The following is a 16,398-nucleotide window of genomic DNA, read 5'->3' as shown; positions in this document are numbered from 1 at the left end:
CTGGAGATTTCCCTAACCAAGTCTTCACCCTAAAATTAATGATTTCCCTCCAATGTGTCCCCATAAGGGAGGCGAGTCCCCACGCGTGACTGTGTAAACAGATGTAGGTCCCCACAAGGATAGTAATGCTAGGTCACACACACACACACACACACACACACACGGGAGTATGTGTTTGACGTGTAGATAAACTCAACCAAGGTTATCTATTTTATTAATTCAACAACTACCGTCATGTTTTTAATTCATGTAAAAATATTATAAGTGAATACAGTAAACAGGATTTTAAAGTATACTTGTATTTATTCATGCATTTCACTCCTTTATTATATTATCCTTCAGCTTTTTGTACACATTTCTTAAATATCATTTATTTTGCATACACAGAGCGCAGTCATTGCAGTATTTGCTAAATGAAATGCTCCGGGGAACTTCACCATTTCTCTGGTTTTATTCTCAAGAAAGTCCTGGATGTGTTTTTTGTAGAAGCTTTTCTTTCCACTTGTCTGAAAGAATGAACGTTCTAGAAGCAAAACAAGCAAAACATCTATAGAATGGACTCGTGCTTTTTGCCTTGAAGGTGTACAAAGTGAGGACTAGAGTTTGTTTCAGGGTCAGAGCTTTCTCTGCATCCTCCATATTTCATAGAGAAATGATGAGACCTCTCTGGGGGTCAGATATCTGAAATGTCTCGCTCTGCAGAATATTGTTTTCAGTTTGCAGCTATAGCGTAGTTCAGTGTATTCATAAGGTAAATATGAACTTGGAGCATCTACTCATGAATACTGATAGTAAACAGGAGAGATATTGAGAGTGGAAACGGTTGAAAACACCTCGTTAATGTCTCGTTTCCTCGACCTTGGGACGCCTGGATTCAGTTGAAGAGGAGGAACAAGACGTTTGGCATATTAACCATAACAAGCAATTATATAAAGAAGGAGATGTGTGTTATTCAGCTGATCATCCGGTTCTAGGGAATCCACCTGGCTGAAATATGTCTTGTTACTTCCTGTTAGAGCGTAATTGCTTTTACTTCGGCAGCTTTATCAACCTTCACCTGCTAAGGAAACCGTTCTTAAGCTTTTAAATTAACTGGTATTATGTTTTCACACATTTTCAGGGGATAAACGAACTATTTAGGTTCCCCATATGTCATTACTTTATCCAATGAACGTATATTTGAGAATTTACAGCGATTTGCCTGAAAAAACATGTCAATAATGTTTTAATAATTACTGCCTGAATGGTAGAGGTAGCAGAAGCACTCAGATCTTGTCCTTGAGTAAAGAAGTACTCAGATCTTGTACTTGAGTAAAGGTAGAAGTACACAGATCTTGTACTTGAGTAAAGGTAGAAGTACTCAGATCTTGTACTTGAGTAAAGGTAGAAGTACTCAGATCTTGTACTTGAGTCAAAGCAGAAGCACTCAGATCTTGTCTTGAGTAAAAGTAGAAGTACTCAGATCTTGTACTTGAGTAAAAGTAGAAGCACTCAGATCTTGTACTAGAGTAAAAGTAGAAGTACTCAGATCTTGTACTTGAGTAAAGGTAGAAGTACACAGATCTTGTACTTGAGTAAAGGTAGAAGTACACAGATCTTGTACTTGAGTAAAGGTAGAAGTACTCAGATCTTGTACTTGAGTAAAGGTAGAAGTACTCAGATCTTGTACTTGAGTAAAAGTAGAAGTACTCAGATCTTGTCCTTGAGTAAAAGTAGAAGTACTCAGATCTTGTACTTGAGTAAAGGTAGAAGTACACAGATCTTGTACTTGAGTAAAGGTAGAAGTACACAGATCTTGTACTTGAGTAAAGGTAGAAGTACTCAGATCTTGTACTTGAGTAAAAGTAGAAGTACTCAGATCTTGTACTTGAGTAAAAGTAGAAGTACTCAGATCTTGTACTTGAGTAAAAGTAGAAGTACTCAGATCTTGTACTTGAGTAAAAGTAGAAGTACTCAGATCTTGTTCTTGAGTAAAAGTAGAAGTACTCAGATCTTGTTCTTGAGTAAAGGTAGAAGTACTCAGATCTTGTTCTTGAGTAAAAGTAGAAGTACTCAGGTCTTGAGTAAAAGTAGAAGTATTCAGATCTTGTTCTTGAGGAAAAGTAGAAGTACTCAGATCTTGTACTTGAGTAAAAGTAGAAGTACTCAGATCTTGTTCTTGAGGAAAAGTAGAAGTACTCAGATCTTGTTCTTGAATAAAAGTAGAAGTACTCAGATCTTGTACTTGAGTAAAAGTAGAAGTACTCAGATCTTGTACTTGAGTAAAAGTAGAAGTACTCAGATCTTGTACTTGAGTAAAAGTAGAAGCACTCAGATCTTGTACTTGAGTAAAAGTAGAAGTACTCAGGTATTGAGTAAAAGTAGAAGTACTCAGATCTTGTCCTTGAGTAAAAGTAGAAGTACTCAGATCTTGTACTTGAGTAAAAGTAGAAGTACTCAGATCTTGTTCTTGAATAAAAGTAAAAGTACTCAGATCTTGTACTTGAGTAAAAGTAGAAGTACTCAGATCTTGTTCTTGAATAAAAGTAAAAGTACTCAGATCTTGTACTTGAGTAAAAGTAGAAGAACTCAGATATTGTACTTGAGTAAAAGTAGAAGTACTCAGGTTATGTACTTGAGTAAAAGTAGAAGTACTCAGATCTTGTACTTGAGTAAAAGTATAAGTACTCAGATATTGTTCATGAGTAAAAGTAGAAGTACTCAGATCTGGTACTTGAGTAAAAGTAGAAGTACTCAGATCTTGTTCTTGAGTAAAAGTATAAGTACTCAGATATTGTTCATGAGTAAAAGTAGAAGTACTCAGATCTGGTACTTGAGTAAAAGTAGAATTACTCAGATCTTGTTCTTGAGTAAAAGTAGAAGTACTCAGATCTTGTACTTGAGTAAAAATAGAAGTACTCAGATCTTGTTCTTGAGTAAAAGTAGAAGTACTCAGGTCTTGTTCTTGAGTATAAGTAGAAGTACTCAGATCTTGTACTTGAGTAAAAATAGAAGTACTCAGATCTTGTACTTGAGTAAAAGTAGATGTACTCAGATCTTGTTCTTGAGTAAAAGTAGAAGTACTCAGATCTTGTACTTGAGTAAAAGTAGAAGTACTCAGATCTTGTTCTTGAGTAAAAGTAGAAGTACTCAGATCTTGTCTTGAGTAAAAGTAGAAGTACTCAGATCTGGTACTTGAGTAAAAGTAGAAGTACTCAGATCTGGTACTTGAGTAAAAGTAGAAGTACTCAGATCTTGTTCTTGAGTAAAAGTAGAAGTACTCAGATCTTGTTCTTGAGTAAAAGTAGAAGTACTCAGATCTTGTTCTTGAGGAAAAGTAGAAGTACTCAGGTCTTGTCCTTGAGTAAAAGTAGAAGTACTCAGATCTTGTCTTGAGTAAAAGTAGAAGTACTCAGATCTTGTACTTGAGTAAAAATAGAAGTACTCAGATCTGGTACTTGAGTAAAAGTAGAAGTACTCAGATCTTGTACCTGAGTAAAAGTAGAAGTACTCAGATCTTGTTCTTGAGTCAAAGTAGAAGTACTCTTTGTATTTGTGCATGAACAAACCAATTACAAAAGAAAAAGAAAAACTTCATCAAATAAACAGATCTTTGAAATGTCTGCTTGCTTCGCAGTGATTGTTGCTTTTTATTTAAAAATAAGAGAAAGGACATTCATTCATTATTTATGTTTTTGATCAGTTTATCTGTTATTTATTGTTAAAATATCCTCGTATCTCTTCAGGTTCACAGCGTCTGAAGGTCGGTCTGTTATATATTTCTATCCCTGTGATTTGGGCATTTAGCAGATTTCCACTGACAGACGTTTCTATATTTAGCGACGGTGAATGCCAGCGGGCGTCTATCCAGAAAACACAAAGGCTGACACATTGTGCTGCGTTCAGGGACGTTCACTGTCACTGTTTAATCTGGCACTGCAGAACTGGAAACCTGAACGTCAGAAACAGAGAAACAGCAGGACGTCTGCAAACTGAAAGACTTCAAGGCCGTCGCATCCATCTGTTCACAGAGAGACAACCTGCGACTGGTGGCGGGAGCCTGGAGGTACATTAAGGAGAAGACCGTTTTGTGAAGGTGGCGACTTTCTGAAAGACATGATTAGACATAAAGAAAGGACATTTAGGAAAGAGGACGCTCTTCTAGAAACTAAGACATCTTTGGAAAGGAATACGTCTCGTCAGAAAGATTTGAAAGTGAGGACACATTTTTGGAAAAGCCAAGACATTTTGGAAATAGAAACGTAGGTTATTTTAAAGATATATTTGGAAAAGGTGAAGACTTATTTTAGAAACTGAAGATACGCTTTTGAAAGTGAGGACAAATTTGGACAATGGGAACATTTTGAAATGTTCTGTAAGTTGAAGATGATTTTGAAGACACCATGTTACATAACTTTGTGATTTTAGCCTTTTGCAGACCATTTACATGCACTCAAACCATTTACATGCACTCAAACCATTTACATGCACTCAAACCTAAAGAACACAGTACAGGAGAGGGAAAACCCAGAACATGTGAATAAAGCCTCTTTAAACTTTTGAATACATAGTGATTCAACTTTAAAAGTGCAGCTACAGTATCGTGCTATTTGAAGGCATATATTACGGGTCTCAGAAATAAAAAAATATATAAAACATGTCTATGATGTGTTTTGCTCAAAATGCAAACAGATCATGCATTTTAGAAATCCCTCATACCCCTCTGTTCCAGCTGTTAGGATGTTGGGTCCTTAGCTTTAAAAGAAAAAAAGAGGAGGCGGAGCTAATGCCTGATCAGAATTCTACTGGAGATAAAGTTAAATTCTGCTGTGATAAAACGCCATCCTGTTCTAAACCACATCAAGGATTCTCTCTGAAACAGTATGGAGCTCAAATGCAGGTTCTTGCTCTTGCAGGTTTATCACAAGGTGAGTTCCTTTTTCCATTTCCTGCTTTTTAAACATGTGCTCTCCAGCACAGGTTAGCTCTGAGTGTTAGCGAGGCTTGCTAATGTAAACAAAGACGAGATTACGTCCAAAACACGTCAGGCATTGTTTCTGACAGCAACTCTCTGTGGGTCCGCTGCCGATTTGACGTCAGATCGGCAGCAAATCTGTATCCGCTCGTTGTTCCCCCGCTTTAAAAAAAGATGTGGGTACGTAGGAAAAGAGAAAGGGTTTTATTTTCTGACGCTGCGTGAGTTCCCCAACGCACCAGGGACACATGTTGATGTATAAAAGACATCACAAAGTGCATTTCGCATCATAGGTCCCCTTTAAAACAAGTACGATTTCAAACAGGCCTTTAAAGGACCTCCAAAAATTCCTCTTCAAAAGTGTCCTCAATTTATCTACCTGCGACTGACAGCCACAACCCTGTTTTGCATTCAGTTTTCTGTTTTATATCCTTGTAAACAGAAACATGAATCAGTGGTGGAATGATATGAAGTACATTAACTGAACAATACATTTGAGTTTTTATACTTCACCTCCCGTCCAATTTAAGGGGAAATACATTGTACTTTCCTAGTGATTGATGGCAGAGCTGGTGAGTAGAGAAAGGTTTTTGGAGCATCACCGAGTCCTTCAGCTTTTATTAAAATGAAAAGTGAGTCTGCACACGGAGGAACTCTTCCTGACGTTGCAAATGAATCAGCTGTTTTTGAACTATGCAGGCGTGACAGCTGAATTAAATCGTCTCCAGAGAGTTTAACTAAGATGTCCGACTAACCCCTGGAGTCTCATTTAAACTCTGCGGTTTCTTTGGTCGGTAACCTCAGTTTCTGCCTCCGTTGGAGCACGGAGAGTCGGCAGCAGGATTGTAAATGAGTTGCTGAGTTGCTCATCATTTACTTTTCTTCCATGAATGTCAATTAAAAAACCTTCCATTGTACGGAGGTCCAGACGTGACAAACTTCACCTCTAGACTAATTCATTTGATTAAAATGTAACCCAGCAATTTTTCACGGGTGATTTAAAAGCTTTCCGAGGCAAAGTCAATGAACACCACGACACTCTGCTTGGGAGACAAAACGCATAACTTTTCGATAATAAAAAGCCTAATTTAAGCACTGATTTGGGTATTAAGTCCTAAAGGTGTACAGGTTAAAAAGTACACTTACCTAAGGGTTACAGATGAATACGAAAATATTTTAAAATGAATTATTAGGTGTTTTCAATAACTATGGAAATGTGAAAAATAACTGAATCAGATAATATTCTAAATAATGTATTAAGTGTTCTTAATAAATCATACACAGTTACGAGATAAAGACACGTTTTAAATACACATCAAAAATATTCTAAATAAATGACAAAGCTTTACCTGAAAAAACTTGCCATTGAAATTGAAACTGTGCTGATAAAATAATCTGTACAGTGCAGAAACACGGTATATAAAGTGAAATGTAATGTGCTGTTGTCCTTTAACAGAATGCAAACCCCATGGTCACAAATCTTGGCATCAAAATCGACAGTGCTTTTAAATTAGATAAACAGATACACTGTGTTGAGTCCAGTTTTCATCACTTGAGGTTTTATCCTTTTTAGACTTTGAGCGTGTAACTCGTGCCGGCCTAAACAAGACCTCGCTGGCACGCCGGCTGCAGCTGGTACAAAACGCTGCGGCTCGGCTGCTCACAGGAACCCGCAAGCATGAGCACATCACCCCAACTCTGGCTTCCCTCCCCTGGCTTCCTGTCCATTTTAGAGTTCATTAATTTTAAGATTCTATTGTTTGTTTTCAAATCGCTCAATGGGCTGGCCCCTCAGTACATCTCCGACCTCCTACATGTGTACACCCCCTCAAGGGCTTTGAGGTCGGCTGATCAGCTGCTGCTGGTAGTCCCAAAGACTAGGAAAAAGACCAGGGGAGACCGAGCCTTCTCAGCGGTAGCCCCCAGGCTCTGGAACGACCTGCCCCCCCCCCCCCTCATGTCAAATTGTCGCCCACTCTTCAAACTTTTAAGTCCCTCCTAAAGACCCACCTCTTTTCCCTCGCTTTCGAGTCAGTCTGAGCTCTACCTATTCTATGCTTTGTCTGTCCATAGCCTTTATGTGCCTTTTATCTATTCTTGTAATATTATATTTTGTTATAATGATATTGTAGTGCCGTGAAAAGAGAGTCGGAGGCGGTGTATTAAGAATGGAGTTCCAATCTTTATTATCCATTACTTTCAGAGAGGTTAACACATGCACTGCTCTGCCTGATGAGCTAGCAGGAATGGCAGCTAAAGCTACAGGTGTTCCCCACTAAAGGGTCCGTGTGGCAACACAATAAGCAAGGTGAATTATGTCCAATAACGTGTCACCACACAAGCCCCCCCAGAATTCACACATAAACAAAATCAGCATGGCGGGGAGGAACGACACGCCGACCCCCACGACTCCTGAGCACGGGAGTCGGAAAAGTGACTCCCGCCTGTGCGGCCCCCGGAAGGGGAGGGACCGGAACAACAGGTCTTAAATCCGTGACAGGGGACGAGGCCGGGGGGCGGCCCCGTCGCGGAGGTCGAGCCAGCACCACAGGCTGGTCCAAGTCCAGGTGAGCAGCCTTCACCCGGTCCACCGAGACGTGCTCGGCCTTGCCACCCAGGTCGACCACCAGGTGCTTGTCCCCGTGCTCCAAGACCCGGAAAGGCCCATCATAAGGGGGCTGCAGGGGGCCTCTGTGCGCATCGTGCCGGATGAACACGTGCTCCGCCGAGCGGAGCTCTGCGGGAACCTGGGACACCTGAGTACCGTGCTGAGTAGTAGGGATCGGAACAAAGGCCTCAGCGGCGTCACGCAGGAAAACCCGCTGGGCCGACGCCGACCAGGGAGCCGATGCATTTGGGAGGAAATCCCCCGGAACTCTCAGCGGCTGACCGTAGACCATCTCCGCTGTAGAACACTGCAGATCTTCCTTAGGTGCGGTCCTCAGGCCCAGCATCACCCAGGGCAGCTTGTCGACCCAGTTACCATCCGTAAGGCCGGCCTTGAGGGCCGCCTTCATGGAGCGATGAAAGCGCTCGCAGAGGCCGTTAGCCTGAGGGTGGTAAGCGCTAGTCCTGTGCAGCTTAACCCCCAAACCGCCTGCCACAGCGTTCCAGAGCTCGGACGTGAACTGAGAGCCCCTGTCTGAGGAAATGTCTGACGGGGTGCCAAAACGACACACCCACGTTGCAATGAAGGCCCGGGCAACGTCTGCGGCTGATGTCGAAACGAGCGGAACCGCCTCCGGCCAACGGGTCGTCCTGTCCACCATGGTGAGGAGGTAGGAAAACCCCTGAGAGGAAGGCAACGGACCAACCAGGTCAATGTTGACGTGATCAAACCTCCTCTCAGGCACCAGGAAACGCTCCAACGGGGCCTTCGTGTGGCGGTGCACCTTAGCGCGTTGACAAGCCACGCACTCCCTGGCCCAAGTCCTCACGTCCCTTTTCAGTCCTTGCCAAACGAACTTCGCCGCTACCAAACGGACCGAAGGTTTAACGCCGGGGTGTGACAGGCCGTGCACAGCCTCGAACACAGGACGCCTCCAGCTGGCAGGGACGACAGGCCGCGCCAGGCCCGTAGAGACGTCACACAGGAGAGTAATGCCCGCGTCGCCGAACACCACGTCCTCCAAGCGCAGCCCCGCGCTCTCCACCTTCAGGGCCTGGACGCCGGGATCTGTGACCTGGTCTGCCGCCATGCGAGTATAGTCCAGGCCCAACTGGACGGCACCGATGACGACCCTGGAGAGGCAATCAGCAACCAGGTTCGACTTGCCAGCCACGTGCTTAATGTCCGTAGTGAACTCCGATATGTAGGACAGCTGCCGCTGCTGACGTGCCGACCAAGGCTCCGCCACTTTTGACATGGCAAAGGTGAGCGGCTTGTGGTCGACAAACGCCGTAAATTCACGGCCTTCCAGCATGAAACGGAAGTGCCGCACGGCCAAATAAAGTCCGAGGAGCTCCCGGTCAAAGGCGCTGTATTTGCGTTCTCTAGGCGTCAGCTGGCGGCTGAAAAAGGCGAGCGGCTGCCAAGCGCCCTCTACCCACTGCTCGTGCACTGCGCCGACCGCGTAGTCTGACGCGTCCGTGGTGATGGAGATGGGAGCCGTAGATGATGGGTGTGCCAGCAAAGCCGCCTGAGCCAACGCGGTCTTGACCTCAGCAAAAGCGCCGTCCGCCTCTGCTGTCCAGTCGATCTCCTGGACGGGGGTCTTGCCTTTCAACGCTTCATACAGCGGCCGCATGATGTGTGCGGCCCGGGCGATGAAACGGTGGTAGAAAGTCACCATCCCCAGAAACTCACGGAGCGACCGGGCTGTGAGCGGGCGAGGAAACGCCGCAACAGCCTCCACCTTCGCTGGCAGAGGTGTCGCACCGCCCTTGGTGACGCGGTGCCCCAGGAAATCGATGTCCGACACCCCGAACTGGCACTTTGCAGGATTGATGATTAATCCGTGTTCTTTGAGCCGTGTGAAAAGGGCTCGGAGGTGGGACAGGTGCTCCTGCACTGAAGCGCTGGCGACGAGTATGTCGTCGAGGTAAACAAACACAAACGGCAGGTCCCGCAGCACCGAATCCATCAGGCGCTGGAACGTCTGAGCGGCATTCTTGAGTCCAAAAGGCATCCGCAGGAACTCAAAAAGTCCAAAAGGCGTTATCACTGCTGTCTTGGGAATGTCCAGGGGGTGCATGGGCACCTGGTGGTATCCACGCACCAGGTCCACCTTGGAAAACACCCCCGTACCGGCCAGATGCGCCGAAAAGTCCTGAATGTGCGGCACCGGATAGCGGTCAGGCGTAGTGGCGTCGTTGAGTCGGCGGTAATCCCCGCACGGGCGGAACCCGCCGTTCGATTTGGGAACGACGTGCAGGGGGGAAGCCCAAGGACTGTCGGAGCGGCGGACAATGCCCAGGCGCTCCATGGTTGCGAACTCCGCCCTCGCTACAGCCAGCTTAGAAGGGTTCAACCGCCGGGCCCTGGCGTAGACAGGAGGCCCTCCGGTAGTGACGTGGTGTTCCACGCCATGCTTAGTGGTAAGCGCAGAGAAGGTGGGTAGCGACAGGTCTGGAAACTCGGCCAACAGTCTGAGAAACGTGTCTGCACCTGACAGCGAGCCTGACAGCCCGTCGTACGCTGCGCTGCCAAGTGTGCACACGAGGGAAGAAAACGTTAAGGCATCAACCAAACGCCTATTCTTAACGTCCACTAAGAGTCCATGAGCACACAAAAAATCCGCTCCGAGGAGGGGAAAAGAAATGTCCGCTGTCACAAAATCCCAGCTGAAACGCTGTCCTCCGATGCACAAACACATAGGCCTCACGCCGTACGTGCGAATGGGACTGCCGTTAGCCGTCGTCAATCGCGGTCCGTGCCCCCCACGGGCGACGTCTTCACTCGACGCTGGAACTACGCTCCGTTGAGCGCCCGTGTCACACAGAAACAGGCTCCCCGAAACGCTGTCGCTGACGAAGAGGAGCCTGCACGTGCCGCCGACGCTCAGAGCCCACTACTGAGCGCCGGCCCCTCCGTTTCCCGGGGGTTTGTAGCTGCACGGAGCGATGCATCTCTTCGCCCTTGTCCCGAAACGTGCGTGGTAAACGCACTCTCCGGCGTCTCCACGCCGGCTAGCCACAGCCGTGTCCGGCCTCCGCCACGCTTTCTTGACTGCCGGTGGGCCGCTGAGCGTCGCGGCTAACGTCTCTGCCCCGGGCTGTTGCGTAGCCAGGAAAAAACGATCTGCTTCCTCAGCCAAAGCACGGGGCTCCGTGACAGGCGTGTTGGCCAGCGCCGTCTGTACCCGGGGAGGCAAGTGACGCAGGAAAATCTCCGTGAATAAAATCCGGGGATCTTCCCCCCCTAGCAGATTTAGCATTTTCTCCATTAGCTGGGATGGCTTGCTGTCTCCTAGGCCTTGAATGTCAAGTATCTGGCGGGCCCTCTCCTTAGCAGATAAGCTAAATGTCTTAAGGAGAAGGGCCTTAATCGCCTCATATTTGCCATGATGTGGGGGGGCTGCGATGAATCCCACCAACCTGGACGACGTGGAGCTCCCCAGCGCTGCTACCACATGGTAGTATTTTAGGTCCCCGTCACGGACCTGTCGGCAGGCGAAATGTGCCTCCACGTGTGCGAACCATGCCTCCGCGGTGTGCTCCCAGAATTCCGGCAGCTTTATGAAAACATCGCGCTCAGCCATGTTCGTTAATTTTCCGGAAACTTTCTCGGAAAAGTCAGGGTCACCAGTGTAGTGCCGTGAAAAGAGAGTCGGAGGCGGTGTATTAAGAATGGAGTTCCAATCTTTATTATCCATTACTTTCAGAGAGGTTAACACATGCACTGCTCTGCCTGATGAGCTAGCAGGAATGGCAGCTAAAGCTACAGGTGTTCCCCACTAAAGGGTCCGTGTGGCAACACAATAAGCAAGGTGAATTATGTCCAATAACGTGTCACCACAATATGTTCATTGTGAAGCACTTGGGCAAACCCTCTGTTTTTTTAAATGTGCTATAGAAAAAAGTGGATTGGATTGAAACACCAATTATGTCCAAACGTTTCACTGTTGAGTAAAAGTTGTGGATGAAAAAGTAAAAATAGACTTCTAGTATTCTGTCTAATTGTTCTGTTCTGCCCAGCGAGGCACATTTATTGTGAACGAGCGTCACTAACCGTTTTCAATTCAAACTCATCGTGTCTCTTTCTGCTGATCTGATCCCACCTGAGCTGCGGATCCAACGCTGTCTGTTGAATATTTAGATGAATGTCAGCTTGCTTTACACACAAACATGTCGCTTACATTTTTTATGGAGTGTATACATGTATAGCAACTGAAACTGTGAAGTCGCCGTCAGCTGAGACCCTCCGCACTGATGAAACTGGAGTTAAATGAAAGCTTTGCTGCACTTAGTTAACCTTATATTGTTCAGAAAGACAGGTACATTTTTTGGTTAAAATCAATGCATTTTGTGAATTTTCATGGTCAAATGTTCTTTAAAAAAAAGTATTATTAGCTAAAAGTATTGAAAACTGTGACTTGTTTATGATTGTTATGTAAGTTAAGTAGCTGTAATGTTAAATAACTATGTTTCTAAACTGAACAAATAAGTAAAATGCTAAAAAAAGATTATTTTGAGCAACATTATACATATTTTTAAATGTTATCAAGGTATCGTGACAATATCACTATCGTGGGTTATTACTTTCACAGTGATATAGTAGAGAAAATCTTATATTGTGACAGCCCCTAACAAAACAAATGTATATAAGGACACACACACACACCCCACACACCCACACACACACACACACACACAACCTTAAACTTACATTTGTGTAAGTCCCTAGTTGCGTGTGCCCACATTGTGATTGTGTAAACAGTTGTGTCCCCACAACATCAGTAAGACAGACACACATACACAGCGCACACACACACACACACACACACACACACACACACACACACACACAGGTAAATAAGGAGTCAGAGGCGTATTTGTGCTTGAGAAAACAGTACATCTGTTGTTGGACACGAGTAAAGGCCCACACGTTGTGCTTGGTTACAGTCGTTCACACATATTTACACAGAATGACACGATAAACAACATTACATCCATGTTACTAAGCAGTTTTACATTCATGTTTTTATAAAGGTCAAGCAGCATCTGTGTCCCCCCCAAACCTCGTCAGAAAAACATCAGAACATCATCACTGAGGAAATAAACACCGGGTACTGTTCTGCAAATAATAGGAAAACAAGCTGAAAGACATGTTTGAACGGGAATGACGCCATCTTGTTTGCTTTGAGTCCTATAGCGTTGGTAGACGTTATAAACGTATTGCTAGCTAGTGTCACAAACGTGATAAAATAATAATACAGTTTCAACACTCTTTAATGAGTTAAATGTAACGTTTGTTCTTGGAAACTGCTACAAAAAAGTCCAAAATATTAACTTATTAGAAAACAGACTCAAAAATGTAAAAGGTAGAAGTTAACTACACCTCCCAAGATGCACTGCAACAAGAAATATCCATTCACTAAGTTTCTAATTATGTTTTCTGAAGTTTTCTGCTTGCTAGAAAAAATTAAAAACGTAAAAAAAATGTCCTGCAGTTTGTATGACCGCATGCTTGTATTTTTATTTATGTTTTTACCAAAAAAATGATATTATTTAATCCTTTTTTGTACAATTAATGTCAATCCAAGTCCTTAAAATGCTCCAATAAATGTCATTTGTGTACAAAATATTTCCTCTATTAACAAAGTGCATGATGACGTACCCACGCAATGCATCGTGGGATATCTTCAAGGATTAAAAGCAAACCAGATGACGTCAAACTGCCCTTTTTTAAATCTTTTTACCATTCAAAATATAATCCTTTTCATAAAACATCCAATTTAACGCCAGGGTTCATAACTCAGGATGCTGCTGTTAAAGTAAAGCACATATTGGTTTACTTATGTTTTAGTTATTTGCTGGAAATATATTTGAGGCGGATACAGTCAGGGTAAAATATCACCAACATTGCAGCTTTTTTTTTTTTAATGAAATCCTCCATCATGAGGACGAAAATAGACATTTTTCCCTCAGAGGAAAACCCAGTTTGAGGCATGCATTCACGGGGAAAAGGGTGGAAAGAGACAGACGATGGGCTGAAAGAGGACGGAGATAAACAGCTGGTGAGGGAGTGTGGGATTTCGGGTCGGGCGAGGTAATGACGCATACAAGAGACGGAGAATTAAAGAGGGAAAAACAAGAGGCTAAATCCCCAAAAATAAAAAAACTAAGGGTTTCATCTGCAGAACTAATAACTGCTATAGTGTTGATTCACATTGTGCAAAGTGTTTAGCATGTTGACACAGAGGGAAACAGAGCGCCGTAATTAAAATCAGGCAATTTAAGTTTAATGAGACCTTTGGTAATAATATTTGCAATTTAATTTGGAGCGGCGCCGATAAATGGTGTGGAAAGAAAAAGAGCTTTAGGAGAAGTTATATTCATTGGGGGAAATAGAAAAACTCAAGGTCTCTGAAAAAACAAATGCACTTTTGACCTTTCCTGTCCCCGAAATCGCTAAAGAGACAGGTAATGATTTTCAGCCTGCAGGCAGGGTGCATGATGGGAACACTGGGGGTGAAAGATTGGATATATAGGAATATAAATAAATATGACTCAGGGGAAGGGGAGGAAATCATGGCACTGACATTCAGAATTGATCTGTAAGTAAGTGTTTTAGGGTACCACTTTTCTAAAAATTGACATTTTCCACTACAGGAAGTTTTTAAGCACGTGCGTGCACGATCCTAATTTGTGTTTTTCAACAAACATTTGGGTTACATTTCAATGAAAAAGCACACATTTTATGCTCTACTTAGTTGATTTAGTTGTGAGTACAGTTCATTTCCAAACGACGATGAAACATTTGGCACCATTTTTGATATTTGTCACTTTTAAATCGAATGACTTTTTGTCACTACAATACTTTTTTGTTTGTTTTTTTACTACAAGAGAAATACAAATATATCACTTTTTACTTGTGCCGCTCCGCCTCATATGACTGGAAATGTTACTTCTCAATGTCACCGTTAGCTAAACATTGCTGGATAACCCAAATCGTGCATAATATAGAAATTACAAGGCAGCAAAACACACTTTTAATTCATTGAAACTTTGCCTATTTGCCTCTATATTCTAGTTTCAAAAGTACATGTTTTAACACGTGATCCAAAGTTGTTATTAGATATAATATTAGATAACTGTGCGACGGATAAGGTCTTTGCAAAAGATTCAACAGTTTGTAGAATTTAACAATTTTGGGGACTCGTCCGGGATACAACACGTTTTCAGTGGGAGGAATAAGGAGGACCGTCGCCAGAAGGAGAACCAATGGGATCTAAAAGATAATCTTATTGCAAAAGATTCAACGAAAACATGAACATGAAAACTGAATCACAAAGTACTAGAGTCCCAGCATTGATAGAAAAAAAATATATATGAAAACCGATAGTGATCTCAGTTTCTGCATTTCTAAAGAAGGGAAACACAGCCTAGCAAAATAGTATTATGAACTTAATAAACACTTACTCTAACCCAGATTCCTAAAGTATTTTCCTGTATATCTGCTGAAGCTAAAGATTGGTACGTAGGATAACATAGTTTGAAACATTTGGCCACTGACAATACTGCTTTATTCTTCCCAGAAATCGCTAAACTTGGCTTCATCTCCTTCTCCTGAGCTGCACCTATCACAATCTATACAAACACTTTAAGTTCCTGTAGTGGAAAAGGCCTGTAAGGCACCGTTTGTAAAGGTTTTACTTAAATCACTTACTAAGTTAACTAACAAGCCTTAATGGCCATTACTAAGAACAACTGTTGGGTTGCCTGGTTCTCGCTGGTATAAATAAACTTCATTTTCATTGATGGCTGGCGATCTGTAAGTAAGGTGCTTTTGGTTTCCGACAAACCTGAACATTTAAACTTAAATATCACCTTTAATTTACAGAGATTGTTTATATATAAGGAGTGGAGTCTTTAGAATTACATAACACTTAACATATATGCTAATACATTTTTTTGCATCTGCAGGCCTTTTTTCTATAAGACGAAATGCCTGAAAGGCTCAGTTCAGAGCAAAATAGCCCACTATATTTCACTTACTAAATAAAAGTCACTTTGAAGTACAAGAAACACTTACAAAATGAAATAAAAGAAATTCTGCAGAGTGAACAATCATATTTCTCTTTCTTCATATATTATTAAGTCGTGCTGATTAAACTCTGTAATGAAAATGAAATTGAAGCGTGACGCAAAATGTGAGCAGTCAGCCAGATTTGACAAATTGCCTTTCAGCTAAATCAGATTAATCTAACACGTCGTCATCGTGCAGTTTCAAACTGAAGAGACGTTTTGAAATCTGTGTGATCTCAGCTGGATTTTCATTTTGAGATGTTCGTTTCCGTTTCCTTCTCCCTCATTATCCCACATGTCCCTCCTCACATTGATCCTCTCCTCACTTTCTGCTCATCTGTCCTAAAGCTACTGATAAAAAAGGCTTTGAAATCATTTGTATTTCCCCCTCTCGCCCTTCTCTTTCCCATATCTATGTCCACTTCTTCCTGGCTTTTATTGTAGGATGATGCACATTTAAAACACACATTACATAACAGTGTCTGAGATTTCACAAAGCTTGCATCATGCATCCTTTCCTTGAACTCTTAAATACAGGCTTTTTGGGGCTTTTTCTTTCACCTGACAAGATACTTTTGCACGGTCTTCAGCGGCCTCCGATTTCGCAAAGCGTGAAAAGTCCCTCGCAGCTGATTCTGCCCAAATGTTTGTCAATTGTAATCCTCAACCCACTGCCTGTAAACCACTCTGGGTTAAGAGTACGAGCTAAATGCTTCACACGTGGAATGAAGATGGAGTAAAAGCCCTATTTTGAC

The 16,398-nt window shown here is 43.1% G+C and overlaps 1 protein-coding gene across 1 annotated transcript in view; it reads right to left on the bottom strand.

The window, feature by feature from the left end:
* Positions 1–12,446: 12,446 nt before the first annotated feature.
* The window catches only part of LOC117540787 (neuropeptide Y receptor type 2-like), a 10,776-nt gene continuing 6,824 nt past the window's right edge, over positions 12,447–16,398 (bottom strand). The window contains exon 5 of the mRNA XM_034207632.1: positions 12,447–16,398. This exon is cut by the window's right edge and continues 1,964 nt beyond it. The gene's annotated coding sequence lies outside the window, so the exon portion shown is untranslated.

The sequence above is a fragment of the Gymnodraco acuticeps genome, unplaced genomic scaffold, assembly GCF_902827175.1.
Source record: "Gymnodraco acuticeps unplaced genomic scaffold, fGymAcu1.1, whole genome shotgun sequence".
Taxonomy (NCBI): domain Eukaryota; kingdom Metazoa; phylum Chordata; class Actinopteri; order Perciformes; family Bathydraconidae; genus Gymnodraco; species Gymnodraco acuticeps.
Note: the sequence above shows the minus strand (reverse complement) of the source record. Positions and strands in the feature narration are given on the sequence as shown.